The following is a 16,325-nucleotide window of genomic DNA, read 5'->3' on the forward strand; positions in this document are numbered from 1 at the left end:
TGTATGCTTAGATACGGAGAAAAATATACATATATTTTTTATATAGAATTGAGCATAATGATTATAGCGCTATAATGCAGGAAAAGGCTGTTCAGGTGTTTGAAAATTGCTAAATGTGTTGGGTAGCTGAAGTAGGAGACCACAGGTTATACGTCCGCATTGACAAACTAATGGAAGTCTGCCTGTCCATCATATGTAATAAGCCTTCCTTCCTTCCTTCCTTCCTTCCTTCCTTCCTTCCTTCCTTCCTTCCTTCCTTCCTTCCTTCCTTTTTTCCTTTTTTCCTTCCTTCCCCCCTCTCGCTCTCTCTCTCTCTCTCTCTCTCTCTCTCTCACCCCCTCTCTCTCCCTCTCTCCATCTCTCCAAAACCCTCTCTTTCACTAGGTTTCTGTCTCTAAGTCTCCATCCCCTCTTTCTCTCACTAGCTCTCTGTTTCTAAGTCTCCAACCCCTCCCTCTCTCGTTCCACTCTCTCCATCCCCCTCCTCTCTGTGATGAAAGTGAAAGGGGGATGCAGGGGGCAGCACCAGAGGGAGGGGTGTGCCCCTCTATAAGAGGTCTGAGCAACAGCCTGTCTGTATAGATGAAATACACTGAGAAAGAAGACAGGACACTAACTAGAGCTGCTGCACTTTAGACCAAAATCACTTAAAGGACCTGCGCCCAAACTCCTCTATAGTACTCAGGTAAGACTGACCTTCGACCTTCAGGCTTGGCTTAAGGTGGAGGTGGGGGGAGAAATCACCTGGCTTGATTTTTTGCTGGGATACTTCCCTGGCTGATACTGAAGGAGTTTGGGTTCAGTTTTAAACCTGAGAAGTTGCCAAACAGCTTAGTGCAGTTTGACTAATCTTCTGGTGGCTGGTTTATTTATAGGGTGACAAGTGTTTTTAGGGTTAGTTAGTTATCAGTTTGAGCAATGTAGAATTTCTCTCTGGGTTCTTGCTGAAGTATGGAGGAGTTCTTCCCACTGTCATTTACAGGTAAAGCATGTAGAATGCCACTGAAATAAATGAGTTAAAAAGGAAAATAAAAACCACACAGTAAGTGAGCAACAATTTGGTAGATTAGATTGATTTATTTGATGCAATATCAAGACATAAGGAGAGGACAGTAAATTGCTAAGGAGAAGAAAATACTATTTATTTGGATTTTATTCATCAAGTTAGAATGTAAAATAACATGGCAATATTTTTACTTGATAACGATTTATTTGTGTTGTATGGTATATTCTTCATGGAGTTTCGCGATGTGTACAAGAGTAACTGCTGGTACACAGTCACTGCTTAAACCGAGCACTCTCTCTTTTATTTGCTATCTTTCTCTTTCTGTGTTCTCTCCCGCTTTCTGTGTTCTCTCTCTCTCTTTCTGTGTTCTCTCTCTCTCTCTCTCTCTCTCTCTCTCTCTCTCTCTTCTCTCTCTCTCTCTCTCTCTCTGCTCTATCTCTCCCTCTCTGTGCTCTCTCTATCTCCCTCTCTGTGCTCTCTCTCTCTCTCTGTGCTCTATCTCTCTATCTGTGCTCTCTCTCTCTCTCTGTGTGCTCTCTCTCTTTCTGTGCTCTCTCTCTCTTTCTGTGTTCTCTCTCTCTCTCTGTGCTCACTCTCTCTCTCTGTGCTCTATCTCTCTCTCTCTGTGCTCTCTCTCTTTCTGTGCTCTATCTTTCTCTATCTCTCTGTGCTCTATCTCTCTCTCTTCCTGTGCTCTCTCTCTCTTTCTGTGCTCTCTCTCTCTGTGCTCTCTCTCGCTTTCTGTGCTCTATCTCCCTTTCTGTGCTCTCTTTCTCTTTGTGTTCTCTCTCTTTCTGTGTTATCTCTCTCTCTGTGCTCTCTCTCTCTCTTTATTTGCTCTATTTCTCTTTCTGTGTTCTCTCTCTCTTTCTGTGCTCTCTCTCTCTCTCTCTCTCTCTCTCTCTCTCTCTCTCTCTCTCTCTCTGTGCTCTCTCTCTCTCTCTTTATTTGCTCTATTTCTCTTTCTGTGTTCTCTCTCTCTTTCTGTGCTCTCTCTCTCTCTCTCTCTCTCTCTTTCTGTGCTCTCTTTCTCTTTGTGTTCTCTCTCTCTTTATGTGTTCTCTCTCTTTCTGTGCTCTCTCTCTCTTTCTGTGCTCTCTCTCTCTCTTTCTGAGCTCTCTCTTTCTCTCTCGGTGAGTTTCGCGATGTGTACAAGAGTAACTGCTGGTACACAGTCACTGCTTAAACCGAGCACTCTCTCTTTTATTTGCTATCTTTCTCTTTGTGTTCTCTCTCTCTTTCCGTGTTCTCTCTCTCGCTTTCTGTGCTCTCTCTCTCTTTCTGTGCTCTCTCTCTCTTTCTGTGCTCTCTCTCTCTCTCTTTCTGTGTTCTCTCTCTTTTTGTGCTCTCTCTTTCTGTGCTCTCTCTCTCTCTCTCTCTCTCTCTCTCTCTGTGCTCTCTCTCTCTTTCTGTTCTATCTCTCTTTCTGTGCTCTCTCATTCTGTGCTCTCTCTCTTTCTGTGTTCTCTCTTTCTGTGCTCTCTCTCTTTCTGTGCTCTCTCTCTTTCTGTGCTCTTTCTTTCTGTGCTCTTTCTTTCTGGGCTCTCTCTTTCTGTGCTCTCTCTCTGTGCTCTCTTTCTCTTTCTGTGTTCTCTCTCTTTATGTGCTCTCTCTTCCTGTTCTCTCTCTCTCTTTCTGTGCTCTCTCTCTCTGCTCTCTCTCTCTTTCTGTGCTCTCTCTCTCTGTGCTCTCTCTCTCTCTCCCTGTGCTCTCTCTCTCTCTCTCTCTCTCTTTCTCTGTGTTCTCCCTCTTTCTGTGTTCTCTCTCTCTTTCTGTGCTCTCTTTCACTTTCTATGCTCTCTCTCTGTGCTCTCTCTCTCTCTCTCTGTGTGTTCTCCCTCTTTCTGTGCTCTCTCTTTCTGTGCTCACTCTCTCTGTCTGTGCTCTCTCTTTCTGTGCTCTCTCTCTTTCTGTGCTCTCTCTCTTTCTGTGCTCTCTCTTTCTGTGCTCTCTCTTTCTGTGCTCTCTCTCTCTTTCTGTGCTCTCCCTTTCTGTGCTCTCTCTTTCTGAGATCTCTCTTTCTGTGCTCTTTCTAGCTCTTCTGTGCTCTCTTTCTGTGCTCTCTCTCTTTCTGTGCTCTCTCTTTCTGTGCTCTCTCTTTCTGTGCTCTCCCTTTCTGTGCTCTCTCTTTCTGAGCTCTCTCTTTCTGTGCTCTTTCTAGCTCTTCTGTGCTCTCTTTCTGTGCTCTCTCTCTTTCTGTGCTCTCCCTTTCTGTGCTCTCTCTTTCTGAGCTCTCTCTTTCTGTGCTCTTTCTAGCTCTTCTGTGCTCTCTTTCTGTGCTTTTTCTCTCTGTTCTCAGTGCTCGTGGCACAGTTAAAGTCCTGACCCTTGACAGGAGCATATTTCTCCCATCACTCTCATTATCCTCCCATTGATCCCCTGGTCTTTAAATCGATGCATCTCCACCGAGACGATGCAAGGCTATTATTTTCCACAGTTAACACCCCAGGGAGAAGGTTAAATCTTTATGCTTTCGGTGCAAAATACTGTCTGCAAAGAAATTTCCTGTTGATGATCTGATGACGGCAGAGCACATAGCTGCCCAAGACTTAGGCTAAAGCACGGGGTCAGTTTCTGTTGCTTTCCAGGACTCATTTTGTGTGTTCTGTCAATGAACCACCACCACCACTTAATGAGGGGCTATCTACAGCTGTAGTCCATAAATCCTTTGTTCACAGTTGCTTACCACTTTTTTTCCATGTGGTTTCTTCCTTCACAGACTCAATGCAATTATGACCTATTTCAAAAAATATTTGGTCAAACTATTAATTTTGTGTATGGTTTCCTAGAAACAAGGGTGACTCAACATACCTCTTTGGCTCAATTTATCCCACTCTCCCATACTAGATTTATATTTACTGCCTAGAGCTATTCTGGTGCTGTGAATAAGAGGAAAGCCCCAGACAGTTAGCAGTGCAGTGGGTTAACATACAAGCCTTACTGCACCAACCCTAAATGAACAAATTCAATATCAAATCAATATCAAATCAAAATCAAATGTACATCAGCTGATATCTCAAAGTGCTGTACAGAAACCCAGCCTAAAACCCCAAACAGCAAGGAATGCAGGTGTTGAAGCACGGTGGCTAGGAAAAACTCCCTAGAAAGGCCAAAACCTAGGAAGAACCCACTAGAGTGCTAGTGAGGTGCTCAGGGTCCTATACAAATGTAGGATCTTAATGTGATCATTTCCTGATCTTAATGTGATCTGGAAATGTAAAACCTGTAGTGTATTTGAGGTTTAAAAACGGGTCCAAATTAAGGTCCCACATCTGTAGTTTTTGTTTCTCTGTCATTCATTTGACATAGAATCAGAATTGTCTGCATTTTGATGTACATGGTTTCATTTAGAAATTATACAATGTTCCTTACTAAATCCAATATTGGGTTAATCGGGATCAGTTTAATTCCTGTCTTTTAATTTGCTTTGATTATAAATGTAATCTACACCTGGTTACCTAGATTATTTTAAAGGCTTATTCCATACCTGGTTGAACAGTGGTTTGACGGAGGTGTTTTTCTTTGAATATCAGTCAATATCAATTTGGATTTGTTCAAAGGAGTCAATCAGGATTAGGTTTCAACTGATTATAGGTTTAAGCTGTACATGGCTAGCTGCCCAATGGGAGATAAAGGCTAATCGGGGGGTGAATATTGCGGATTCCAGAGAGAGGTGAAGGCACAGAGGGACCCAGGAGGTCAGGTTCAAAGCTACACATTGACTGGAGCTGCCATCGGTCAAACTTCATTATAGATAGAGGTTTCGGAGCACAATGGAAATCTACTCAATCAAATTAGCCTTTGAGTTTTCTCAGAAAATAATCCATATATATATGCTGTGTTTCAAATTAGGCTTGCGTTAGCTCCCTAAGCAAATGCTTAGCCTTTAGCTCAGTGGGCTTTTACAGCTTTACGGTGCACAGACGACCCAGGGTGAAACCCAGTAGACGGATAATATCGTCTCAGGGAAAGGGTTTTCTCCACTTAGTCTGCCTCTTCTGATTAGACACAGAGAAAGAGATAAAGAGAGAGAGAGTGTGTGTGTGTGTGTGTGTGTGTGTGTGTGTGTGTGTGTGTGTGTGTGTGTGCGTGTGCGTGTGCGTGTGCGTGCGCGTGCGCGTGCGTGTGTGTGTGTGTGTGAAAGAGAGAGAAAGAGAGAGGAGTGTGTAAATGGGATTTTAAAGGGATTTCAAGACAATTAGATGCGGCCTCGTCAGACCTGGGGGCAAAATAATTCAAAGCTCTCCCCATCCGGCACGACACAGATTCGAGGAAACTGTGAAATTAGCTCTTGATCAGCTCTCTGTTGTTCTTCTGTGCAACCGTTTGAACGGCTTCAGCATCAGATAAAGGACCAAGATACGTTCTACTCTGGAGTTATGTCAGTGACATGGTGTATGTTACGCTAGTTTGTAACAGTTGTACAGTTGTTGGAAACCCTCCCGTATAGTTGTGGATCAGTTGTATAGTACTACTACCAGCAGTACAAGGCAGCCACTCAGCTTGAGAAAAAATAACCCATTAAGACTAAAGCGATCCCTATTAGAAAGTCATCAAACTGCATTCCTAATATGGATGCCATACTGGATACGTTTTACAAATCTCGGATGAATTGAGGGAGAAATCAAATAAAAAATCACAATGTTTTGCATATGCCTATAGTATGCAGAGCTCCAATTGAGAAGCCATTCCAACAAGTTGTGTCCTGGGTCATGTGTTCAATAGGCACGAAATGGAAGAAAACGTTTTAAAACACTGAAATAGGCACATGCAACATTAACTCATCCAATAAGAACGCTCATTTTCATTACGTTGTGCCTAATGGAACACAACCCCGTTTACACAACCTACTGAGAAGAGTCCTGAATCTCCCTTGAAAAGCAGATAATCACAGACAGAAAAAAAACGTTGTTCTTCTGTTCTCCTAAGTGGCTCTTCCTTGTTGGATAAAACAGGAGCTGAACAGGATGACACAAGACAAAATGTGTTTGGAGGGGAAACGGCGGTGGGTGAGGACTTTGTGTCGATTCCCACTCAATTCCTGACAGGGGTGTTCTTTGTCTGCCACATCACGGGTGTCACATCACATCAACTCTGCAGCTGCCTTTCACAGCATCACTGCAGGTCTGAGTCAGGTGTGTTATGCTATTATTATTAAATACGGATGTAGGATCTTAATTTGAGCCAGTTTGCTACGGCAGGAAAATAATCCCACAACAACAGGAAATGTGAATTATTATGTGGATTATAATTAATGGACATTTTTGTAGGGGTTGATACATTTCTCGTAAGGGAAATTCAAATCAGAAACCTCAAATACACTAGAAGTCTAATGCAGGAAAGTTTGCCTGCAATAGGGTGATCAAATTAAGATCCTACATCTGTATAAAACAGTGTATAATTATATAGCCTATGACTAGTCCCTAACTACCGGATGTTCCAGATTTCAGGGGAGATGGAAAAAGAGCCTGTATCTACTCCTCCACATTTACTGGATTGGTTAAACAGAGCAGAAGAGAACCTCCCCTGACAGTTTTTTTCCTTCTCCTAAAGACCAGTATGTAGGGGATCTAGTTTCAAGTGTTTATTTTACACCTACTAGGTGTAAAATGTAATATGTAGGGATCTAGTTTCAAGTGTTTATTTTACACCTACTATGTTCGGTTAATAATTACATTATGGTTTATTGATAGATTTTCACATCAGGTTCCCAATGTTCTCACCTTGGCATGGTCATTTGGAGTCAGTGTGACTCAAATATAAAGGAGAATTTTCCATATTTGTCGGTCGGTTCAGATTGTGGGTTCATCTTCATCGACTTTTAGTGATGGATGAAATGCGCCTGATGGCGTTAATGATAGTGGAATAATAACAGCAACTGTAAATTGGACAGTGCAGTGAGATTAACAAGAATTTAAGCTTTCTGCACATATAAGACATGTCTATGTAGAGCAGGTATTCCCAGGGGTACACGCAATGCCATTGGGGATACGCCAAATAAAAATGGGATTCACATTCTTTTCTTCACATTTTCAAACAGTCCATTTATATTTTCCAACGGGTTTTTCTTCTCGCCTGATTAGCCTCATTTCACTGACAAAAAATACATTTAAACCATCTTGTGTTCAGCAAAAAATACAACACAATGTCAAATACAGGTAGCCCAGTCAAATAATTAACATCCAATCACATTAACCGTTACTCTCTTGCAGGAATTCCACTAACGGTCCATACGTAGCCAAACGTAGCTGCTGCTCATGTTGGTATCTATACTGATGGCACAAAAGCCATGACAGGACACATAGTGGAGAGGTAACGCGAGTGCAAGCAGTTGCTCCCGACACCACTTGGGTACACTGCAGCATCCACCGAGAGGCTCTTGCTGACAAAGGAATGCCTGACAGCTTGAAAGACGTTTTGGACACTACAGTGAAAATGGTTAACTTCGTTAAAACAAGGCCCCTGAACTCTTGTGTATTTTCTGCACCATGTAATGATATGGGCAGTGACCATGTAACACTTTTGCAACATACAGAAGTGCGCTGGTTATCAAGGGGCAAAGTATTGACACGTTTTTTTAATTGAGAGACAAGCTTAAAGTTTTCTTAACTGACCATAATTTTCATTTGTCTGACCACTTGCATGATGATGAGTTTCTCATACGACTGGCCTATCTGGGTGATGTTTTTTCTCACCTGAATGATCTGAATCCAGGATTATAGGGAATGTCAGCAATTATATTCAATGTGTGGGACAAAATTGAGGCTTGAAGAAGTTGGAGCTCTTCTCTGTCTTCATTAACAAGGGAAACACACAGGTCTTTCCATCATTGTAGGATTTTTTTTGTGTGCAAATGAACTCAAGCTTACGGACAATGTCAAATGTGATATAGCGAAGCACCTGAGTGAGTTGGGTGCTCATTTACGCAGGTACTTCCCCAAAATGGATGACACAAACAACTGGATTCGTTATCCCTTTCATGCCCTGCTTCCAGTCCACTTATCGATATCTGAACAAGAGAGCCTCATCAAAATTGCAACAAGTGGTTCTGAGAAAATTGGATTTAATCAGAAGCCACTGCCAGATTTCTGGATTGGGCTGCTCTCAGATTATCATGCCTTGGCAAATTACTCTGTTAAGATACCGATGCCCTTTGCAACCACGTATCTATGTGAGAGTGGATTCTCAGCCCTCACTAGCATGAAAACTAAATACAGGCACAGACTCTGTGTGGAAAATTATTTAAGACTGAGACTCTCTCCAATACAACCCAACATTGTAGAGTTATGTGCATCCTTTCAAGCACAACCTTCTCATTAACCTGTGGTGAGTTATTCACACATTTCGATGAGCAAATAAGGTTTTATGTGTAAGATGGTTAAATAAAAAGCAAAATTATTGATTATTATTATATTATTATTTATGTCTTGGTCCTATAAGAGCTCTTGTGACAAAAACACACTAATTCTTATGTTTAAAAGACAGCTTTTCATCTATCCAGATGCCCAGATATTTGTGAACAGGAACACGATCTAAAGTACATATGCTTAAATCATTGTTATTTTCATGCGCTCTAAAGAACAACATATACTTAATTTTACCTGCCTTCAACATTCATTTCAGGTCAATAAAGTTTTTCTGTAATACAATGAAGGCAGGCTGTAGTTCAGATAGAGCCTGGTAAACTTTGGGGGCAATAGCTTACACAACAGTATCATCAGCATACAAGTGCAGGTAAAAAAATGTACAGACAAGTTGTTAATATAAACTGTAAAAAATACAGGACCCAGAATTGACCCCTGCGGGACACCTTTCGTAATATCCAGGAAACTTGATTTAACACCATCAGTAGATACACATTGACTTATATCTGTCAAGTAATTTTTAAACCAGTTACATGCAGCCAGGTCTAGGCTAATTGAGGAAAGCCTCTGAATTAGCAGTGAGTGATCAACAGTATCAAAAGCCTTTGACAGGTCAATGAAGCACAATGTTGCCTTTGATCCATACAGTTAACAACATTATTTATAATTAAGGATGCAGCTGTCACGTTCTGACCATAGTTCTTTTGTGTTTTCCTTGTTTTAGTGTTGGTCAGGACGTGAGCTGAGTGGGCATTCTATGTTGTCTGTCTAGTTTGTCTATTTCTATGTTTGGCCTGATATGGTTCTCAATCAGAGGCAGGTGTTAGTCATTGTCTCTGATTGGGAACCATATTTAGGTAGCTTGTTTTGTGTTGGGTTTTGATGGGTGGCTGTTTCCTGTCTTTGTGTTCTCTGCACCAGATAGGACTGTTTTGTGTTGGGTTTTGATGGGTGGCTGTTTCCTGTCTTTGTGTTCTCTGCACCAGATAGGACTGTTTTGTGTTGTGTTTTGATGGGTGGCTGTTTCCTGTCTTTGTGTTCTCTGCACCAGATAGGACTGTTTTGTGTTGTGTTTTGATGGGTGGCTGTTTCCTGTCTTTGTGTTCTCTGCACCAGATAGGACTGTTTTGTGTTGTGTTTTGATGGGTGGCTGTTTCCTGTCTTTGTGTTCTCTGCACCAGATAGGACTGTTTTGTGTTGTGTTTTGATGGGTGGCTGTTTCCTGTCTTTGTGTTCTCTGCACCAGATAGGACTGTTTTGTGTTGTGTTTTGATGGGTGGTTGTTTCCTGTCTTTGTGTTCTCTGCACCAGATAGGACTGTTTTGTGTTGGGTTTTGATGGGTGGCTGTTTCCTGTCTTTGTGTTCTCTGCACCAGATAGGACTGTTTTGTGTTGTGTTTTGATGGGTGGCTGTTTCCTGTCTGTGTTCTCTGCACCAGATAGGACTGTTTTGTGTTGTGTTTTGATGGGTGGCTGTTTCCTGTCTTTGTGTTCTCTGCACCAGATAGGACTGTTTTGTGTTGTGTTTTGTGTTGTGTTTTGATGGGTCTGTCTTTGTTTTGTGTTGGGTTTCGGGTTTTGCCACGTTTATTGTTTTGTAGTGTGTTCATGTTGAGTTTCTGATATTAAAAAACCATGGACACTTCCCACGCTGCGCATTGGTCCTCCGATCCTTCTCGCCTCCCCTCTTCAGACGAAGAGGAGGAGGAAAACCTTTACAGCAGCAAAGATAGAGCTATGACTTGGTCTAAAACTTGACTGATGCACATTTAGAATACATTCAAAGATAAGAAAGATCTTAGCTGAAAATTAATCAAGGATTCTAATATTTTAGCTAGGCAAGAAGGTTTAGAAATAGGGCGGTAATTATTTAGATCACAGAGGTCACCACCTTTGAAGGGGGAGTACATGGGCCGCCTTCCAAACCTTGGGGATAGTACCAGATATAATCGTCAGGTAAAACATGTGTTAAAGATTCAACAACCAGGGGGCCAGAGAGCTGCCGCAACAATGGTTCAAGCATATCAGCCCCAGTGGATCATTTTTACATCAATCTTTAACAATGCATCTAGCACATCACAGAGATTTTTTTTGTATTAATAATGGTGGAATGATGGCGTCAAGGATGGTGGCATCACGGTGTCAATGATGGTGGAATGATGGCGTCAACAATGGTGTCAATTATGGTGGAATGATGGTGATTGATGTTGGAATGATGGTGTCAATGATGGTGAAATGATGGTGGAATGCTGTGTCAATGATGGTGAAATGATGGTGGAATGCTGTGTCAATGATGGTGGAATGCTGTGTCAATAATGGTGAAATGATGGTGGAATGCTGTGTCAATGATGGTGAAATGATGGTGGAATGCTGTGTCAATAATGGTGAAATGATGGTGGAATGCTGTGTCAATGATGGTGTCAATGATGGTGTCAATGATGGTGAATGATGAGTGGTTTGGTGATAGTGTGAACGGGGTGTGAGTTTATGATGTGGTGAGGTTTGTGATAGATCGGTGTTTCCCAAACCTGACCCCAAGCCTTTCCATTCCACATACTGTAACTGTGCCTGTGCCTGTGGATTAGTGAAACAGTTGAATCAGGTGGGCTGCTAGTACTGAAAAGTATTGAAAATGTATTTGGTCTTCATATTGTGAAAAAGCTCAAGGTAAAAAATGTCAAATGTACTTGCCAGTTGTAATGAATACATGGGAATTATTTGCCACAAGCTTTGACGACTGTGTGCTGTCTCTGACGACTGTGTGCTGTCTCTGACGACTGTGTTGGCCTGTGGCTTGGTGACAAAGTTATAATCACATGTCACATTTGATCCATCAACAATGGTAGGTGAATATACACCCTAATAAATACTATAATACACTCTGCCCACAGCCAGCTGGGTGACTGGGATGTGTACTGTATCAACATGGCTGTCAATCTGATGGCCTAGTCACTGTCTCATGACTGATGTGTGTGCGTGTGTGTGTGTGTGCTTGCATTCGTGTGTGTGTGAGCGGGCCTTGTGACCCTTAGTTTCCTCATCTGACACATATAATAGAGTTACTCCTGATGGGTTGAAACCCATTAATCGAGATGTATCCCTTGCTAGCCTTAACCAGCCATTGATTACGTGGATGGTGAAAGCATTGGAGGAGATCTCTAAATGTATATTAATCCATCTCTATATTGATCTGTGGTGCTGTGGGACCAATGTTGATGTGGGTTTGCGGGGTGGAAGACATTAAGGGACAGATAATAGACTGTTGATGGTGATAGAAGAGGAGTAAGATAGTGATGTATTTTATTGATAGAGTTAGAGGTGTATAGTATTGATGAGGAGGCTGGTTATTGATGCAACATTGATGCAATGTGTTTACAATCTATTATTATTTGAAATGGTCAACATTGTTAGTGATTATAACTGATCAGTCTACTCCATCAAGGAATATACTGGTCCTATTACTATTCCAATGAGCACAAGATGTTAAAATACCAAAAAGACGTCTTTTCAACATCTTTTGCTCATAGGGATGAGTGTAGTGTAGGGGTGGGCAACTCCAGTCCTCAGGGGCCTGATTCGTGTCACACTTTTGACCCAGTCCCAGCTAACATACCTGACTCCAAGAATCATGATCTTCAGTTTAGAATGCAATTAATTTAATCAGATGTGTTTGCTAGGGATTCGGAAAAGGTGTGACCACTCTGGCCTCCGAGGACTGGTGTTGCACATCCCTGCTGTAATGGGTACAGACAGTCAGGAGAGACACAGACTCTGTGGAGGATTCCTAGGTTATTATTAGCAGGTCTAGCAGTCAGATTCACCAGAGGACTTTGAAGAATCAAATCAAATTAAGAAAAAGTTGCTTACATGCGCCGAATGCAACTGGTGTAAATTTTACCGTGAAATGCTTGCTTACGAGCCCTTGCCAACAATGCAGAGTTTGAACAATACAGAGTTTTAAAATAATAATAAAATAGTAGCATGAGCAATAAAATAAAATACACAAGAATATACAGTATATATATATATATATATATATACAGTACCAGTCAAAAGTTTGGACACACCTACTCATTCCAGGGTTTTTCTTTATTTTTATTATTTTCTACACTGCAGAATAATAGTGAAGACATCATAACTATAAAATAACACATATGGAATCATGTAGTAACCAAAAAAGTATTAAACAAATCAAAATATATGTTATATTTGAAGTTGCCCCCTTTGCCTTGATGACAGCTTTACACACTCTAGACATTCTCTCAACCAGCTTCATGAGTTAGTCACCTGGAATGCAGACAGGTGTGTCTGTTAATTTCTTTCCTTCTTAATGCATTCGAGCCAATCAGTTGTGTTGTGACAAGGTAGGGGTGGTATAGAGAAGATATCCCTATTTGGTAAAAGACCAAGTCCATATTAGTCCTGGGGCTCCTGGGTGGTGCAGCGGTCTGAGGCATTGCATCTCAGTGCTAGAGGCGTCACTACAGACACCCTGTTTCGAATCCAGGCTGTATCACAACCGGCCGTGATTGGAAGTCCCATAGGGCGGCGCACAATTGGCCCAGCATCGTCGGGGTTTGGCCGGTGTAGGCCACCATTGTAAGTAATAATTTGTTCTTATTTGACTTGCCTAGTTGAATAAGGTTAAATTTAAAAAAAAATATTCACTACAATTCAAAAGTTTGGGGTCACTTAAAACATACATGAAATGAATAGGAAATATAGTCAAGACGTTATAAATAATGATTTTCAATTGAAATAATAATTGTGTCCTACAAACTGCTTTCATCAAAGAATCCTCGATTTGCAGCGATTACAGCCTTGCAGACCTTTGGCATTCTAGCTGTCAATTTGTTGAGGTAATTGGAAGAAATGTCCCCCCATACTTCCTGAAGCACCTCCCACAAGTTGGATTGGCTTGTTGGGCACTTTTTATGTAGCATACAGTCAAGCTGCTCCCACAACAGCTCAATAGGTTTGAGATCCGGTGACTGTGCTGGCCACTCCATTATAGACAGAATACCAGCTGACTGCTTCTTCCCTAAATAGTTATTGCATAGTTTGGAGCTGTGCTTTGGGTCATTGTCCTGTTAATAGAGGAAATTGATTCCAATTAAGCGCCATCCTCAAGGTATGGTATGGCGTTGCAAAATGGAGTGATAGCCTTCCTTCTTCAAGATCCCTTTAACCCTATACAAATCTCCCACTTTACCACCACCAAAGCACACTCAGACCATCACATTGCTTCCACCATACTTGACAGATGGCTTCAACCACTCCTCCAGCATCTTTTCATTTTTCATTACACTGTAATGTACTTGTCCTCTTGCTCAGTTGTGCACCAGGGCCTCCCAATCCTCTTTCTATTCTGGTTAGAGACAGTTTGCGCTGTTCTGTGAAGGGAGTAGTACACAGCGTTGTACGAGATCTTCAGTTTCTTGGCAATTTCTCACATGGAATAGCCTTCATTTCTCAGAACAAGAATAGACTGATGAGTTTCAGAAGAACGTTATTTGTTTCTGGCCATTTTGAGCCTGTAATTGAACCTACAAATGCTGATGCTCCAGATACTCAACTAGTCTAAAGAAGGCCAATGCTCTTTAATCAGGACAATAGTTTTCAGCTATGCTAACATAATTGCAAAAGGGTTTTCTAATGATCAATTAGCCTTTTAAAATTATAAACTTGGATTAGCTAACACAACGTGCCATTGGAACATAGGAGTGATGGTTGCTGATCATGGGCCTATGTAGATATTCCATGACAAATCAGCTGTTTCCAGCTACAATAGTCATACTATACTCCATGTCTACGCTGTATTTCTGATCAATTTGCCACAGGAAAAGAAGACCCAGAGGTGTGGAGAGGAGGACCTGGAGAGGGGAGGTGGAGAGGAGGACCTGGAGAGGGGAGGTGGAGAGGAGGACCTGGAGAGGGGAGGTGGAGAGGAGGGCCTGGAGAGGGGAGGTGGAGAGGAGGACCTGGAGAGGGGAGGTGGAGAGGAGGACCTGGAGAGGGGAGGTGGAGAGGGGGACCTGGAGAGGGAGACATGGAGAAGGGGACATGGAGAGGGGGACCTGGAGAGGGGAGGTGGAGAGGAGGACCTGGAGAGGGGAGGTGGAGAGGAGGACCTGGAGAGGGGAGGTGGAGAGGAGGACCTGGAGAGGGAGACATGGAGAAGGGGACATGGAGAGGGGGACCTGGAGAGGGGGACCTGGAGTGGGGGATGTGGAGAGGGGGACCTGGAGAGGGGGGTGTGGAGAGGAGGACCTGGAGAGGGGGATGTGGAGAGGGGGATATGGAGAGGGGGATGTGGGGAGGGGGACCTGGAGAGGGGGATGTGGAGAGGAGGACCTGGGTGGGGGGGTGTGGAGAGGAGGACCTGGAGATTGGGGTGTGGAGAGGAGGACCTGGAGAGGGGATATGGAGAGGGGGACCTGAAGAGGGGGACCTGGAGAGGGGGACCTGAAGAGGGGCTGGAGGTGTGAAGGATAGAATGAGAGCTCCAGGACAAACTCTCCAGACACTGGGAAAAGAATAGACAATACAGTATTGTGCCTGGCAATATGCTGTCTGACTTTGGATGTCTAACTAAAAAAATATCAAAAATAATGTCTCTATCTCAAAGACGTTGAATGGTATGCTGTTATGCACCAGCATTGGCAAAACGCAAATCCCTCCTTCACTCTCTCTCTCTCTGGCTCTAGTATACCAACTTTAATTCCATTTCAGTTCTAGCTATGTGATTATGCTTTATGTTCTGGTCTTGAACGTTTACCATGTTAGACACACAATGCTTTTCCACAGAAGAATGTTCCGGACAAAGAATTTGAATTAGAATCCATTCTGATTCTGTGGTTCCGGTGACGTCATCAGTCTTCTATTTCTCTGTTGTTCTTTTCTCATTACCGCAGTGTCCTCATCAAGGCTAGGAAATGTAAAACAAATGACTAATCTCGAGGAAAGTGTTAAATCCGGATTATTTACGCATGGCTATTTTTTTGGTCTGTCTAGGCCTCTCCCTCTACTTTAAAGGCTAATAAGTGCAATGATAACACAATACGCTGGACTAAAGTGCCAGTAATTCCTGTTTGTCTTTTATCATAGTTTTCCTATGCTTGTACAGGGCTTTTCTGACAGTTAGCTACAATAGCTGCAATTCCTCTAAATATTTGTCCTTATTCATGTATATATAGTCTAGTGAGTGTGTATATGGTGTGTATATATAGTTTAGTGAGTGTGTATATGGTGTGTGTATATAGTCTAGTGAGTGTGTATATGGTGTGTGTATATAGTCTAGTGAGTGTGTGTATATAGTCTAATGAGTTTGTATATGGTGTGTATATATCGTCTAGTGGGTGTGTGTATATAGTCTAGTGAGGGTGTACATGGTGTGTATCTATAGTCTAGTGAGTGTGTGTATATAGTCTAATGAGTTTGTATATGGTGTGTATATATCGTCTAGTGGGTGTGTGTATATAGTCTAGTGAGTGTGTATATGGTGTGTATATATAGTCTAGTGAGTGTGCATATGATGTGCATATATAGTTTAGTGAGTGTGTATATGGTGTGTATATATAGTCTAGTGAGTGTGCATATGATGTGCATATATAGTCTAGTGAGTGTGTATATGGTGTATATATATAGTCTAGTGAGTGTGTATATGGTGTGTGTATGTAGTCTAGTGAGTGTGTATATGGTGTGCATGTATAGTCTAGTGAGTGTGTATATGGTGTGTATATAGTCTAGTGAGTGTGTAGATGGTGTGTATATATAGTCTAGTGAGTGTGTAGATGGTGGGTGTGTATATATAGTCTAGTGAGTGTGTAGATGGTGTGTGTGTATATATAGTCTAGTGAGTGTGTAGATGGTGTGTATATATAGTATAGTGAGTGTGCGTAGAGTCAGTGCAGATAGTTTGGGCTATAAATGGACTATTTAGCAGTCTGGCTATT

The 16,325-nt window shown here is 42.1% G+C and overlaps 1 protein-coding gene across 1 annotated transcript in view; it reads left to right on the forward strand.

Moving 5' to 3' along the window:
* The first annotated feature begins 498 nt into the window (after positions 1–498).
* The window catches only part of LOC110498105 (prepronociceptin), a 38,007-nt gene continuing 22,180 nt past the window's right edge, over positions 499–16,325 (forward strand). The window contains exon 1 of the mRNA XM_036955070.2: positions 499–685. The gene's annotated coding sequence lies outside the window, so the exon portion shown is untranslated. The remainder of the gene's footprint in view (positions 686–16,325) is intronic.

The sequence above is a fragment of the Oncorhynchus mykiss genome, chromosome 19, assembly GCF_057628025.1.
Source record: "Oncorhynchus mykiss isolate SJ-2025 chromosome 19, ASM5762802v1, whole genome shotgun sequence".
In the NCBI taxonomy this organism is placed as follows: Eukaryota; Metazoa; Chordata; class Actinopteri; order Salmoniformes; family Salmonidae; genus Oncorhynchus; species Oncorhynchus mykiss.